The sequence below is a fragment of the Sinocyclocheilus rhinocerous genome, unplaced genomic scaffold (assembly GCF_001515625.1).
Source record: "Sinocyclocheilus rhinocerous isolate Xijiao unplaced genomic scaffold, SAMN03320098_v1.1 scaffold60, whole genome shotgun sequence".
NCBI classification, from domain to species: domain Eukaryota; kingdom Metazoa; phylum Chordata; class Actinopteri; order Cypriniformes; family Cyprinidae; genus Sinocyclocheilus; species Sinocyclocheilus rhinocerous.
The window spans coordinates 425133-427744 of NW_015656173.1; positions in this window are offsets into that span (position 1 = coordinate 425133).

Sequence of the window (2612 nt, forward strand, 5' to 3'; positions counted from 1 at the left end):
ATTTCAGCTATTTGCCAATATTTGCCAAAGCAACATTAGTTATTTGCTAAATAACTAATAAAATGTCAAAATAACTAATAAAATAATATAAAATAAAATAAAAATGACCAAAAATTTTACTGTGAAACCAAAAAATACAAAAATAAAATCTAATTCAAAAACAATTACTTAAATACTATTAAAAAAAATCTTTTTTTAAAAGTGGGTCAGAAAGCTATGTACTTTTATGGTGATTTTTGTTCAGAAACCTCAGTCCCCCAGTTTTGTGTTTTGTTTTGTTTTACCTGGCAATAAAGCTCATTCTGATTCTGATTCTGATTCTTACTGCAGCTGCAGATGACATAAAGACGTTACCCCTGTGAATTAAAGAAATAGTCCACCAAAAATGAGAATTCTTATGCCCAATGCAAGCTGATGTGGTGATACCTTTATTGTAGAATGGAAGGAATATTTATAGTTTAGAAAAAATGCTAAATATGTATATACTATAAACATTTTTAAACACTTAAGTCACACAAAAATGTCTGAATTTCATTGCAATTAGATACAAAACATAAAACCAATTGGCATCAGCAAACAAATGATATTAAAGTTTATCCCAGACATAACTTGACTTTTCTTAACCACTTTTTCAATATAAGCAAGGATTCATAAAATTGATCCAAAGTGAGAGTAAAGATATTTAAAACAAAAGATTTATTAAAAATAATTACTGTTTTTTTTTAACTTTATATTCCTACTTTATATATATATTAAGCAGCACAACTGTTTTCAGCATGGATAATAATAATAAATGTTTCTTGAGCACTAAATCAGCATATTAGAATGATTTCTGAAGGATCATGTGACACTGAAGACTCGATTAATGATGCTGAAAATTCAGCTTTGCATAGCACGAATAAATGACATTTAAAAAAATATTAAAATAGATTTTAAAAGTGGGTCAGAAAGCTATGTACTTTTATGGTGATTTTTGTTCAGAAACCTCAGTCCCCCAGTTTTGTGTTTTGTTTTGTTTTATTATTATTTTTTATTTTATTTTGGGGCTTAACTATTCCTGAAAGTGAGTGAAAATGACGAGGACGACAATGTGGTGAGTCTTTCAGCATCTTATTTTAAATATTTGCATTATTTTCCATCTCCACTGCTTAATATGGGTCACTCTATACTTACATCTACATCATGTAAACACTGTACATCCATATGTTTCTATCACAAATGCATCTGTCTTTAAATATGTTTGTCTGTGCGTCTGGGGAATACTCTGGCTGCTCTCTTCCTCTCTGCCAGTTTCCTCTCAAGGTGTCTTACCCTTGTCTCATCGCTCTGGCTTCTCTTGTCCCAGAGTGACTGCATCTGAGTCTCTCTCAGCTCCAGCTGCCAGAGGCCCCGGTGTTCCTGTGCCCCCCAGGCATTAAGGCGTACAGCAGGGGAGATGTCTGCATTCCCACAGCCTCTCAGGACACCAGAGGGCACAGTCACATGGCAGATTAAAAAAAAGGCATCCTCTCTCCAAGGCATCCTGTGTATTGAGGTATTTCTTCGTGGACTTCAGCTCGGCCTTTAACACTATCATCCCAAACCTCCTCCTGCCCAAACTAACTCAGCTCTCCGTGCCCACCTCCGTCTGTCAGTGGATAGAATGATTTCTGAAGGATCATGTGACACTGAAGACTCGATTAATGATGCTGAAAATTCAGCTTTGCATAACAGGAATAAATGACATTTTAAAAAATATTAAAATAGAAAACACTTTTTAAAATTGTAATAGTATTTCACAGTATGGCTGTTTTTACTTTACTTTTGATCGAATAAATGTAGCTTTGGTGGACAGCCTTCTTTCAAAAACATTAAACCCAAGCATAATTTGGCTCTCTGTACAATACATTTGTGTTAAAATGAGTGCAATATGACCTCATCTATCCATGACTTTGTGCCAAACCATAGGGACAATTGCTGCAGAAATGAGGGCACACTGGGCTAATGAAGGGGTGTGAAGGGAACAAACTGTCCCTACGCTTCAATGGCATTAAAAGACCTCCATCCTCCAACCTCTAATGATCTGTGTGCATCTCTAACAAACAGAGCTGCAGCAGATTTTGTTGTCAGGATTTTGACTGCCTCATCATTCGTGACATTTCAGACAGTTAGCATCTCTGTGAACTCGTACAATTATAATGATAGAGTAAACTGATGAGCTGCCTTCATTAAAGGAATATGGGGTTGTGAACATAAATGTATTTCATTTTTGATTTCTTCACTTATTTCAGTTGTTCGTGTGTCTTACAGCTTTCTGTCACAGAGGAGTCAAAATCTACAGTTGGTATGAATAAATCTGAATTTATGAATTATGTGCCGTCACATAGCGAAATTTCACAGGCTCAAAAGGCACACTATACAACTTCTTTTGTTCAAAAGAATGAAAGAACTTGCAATTACAAGATAAAAAAGGCACAATCTTTTTTTTTTCATGGTTAAAAAAATAAAACACAATTGCAAGATGTCAGAATAAAAAAAATTCGAAGTTTATATATTAAGTTTACATCAATTGTGAGATAAAAAGTCGCAATTACTATTTTTGTTTATTCCATGGCAGGATCCCATTAATTACT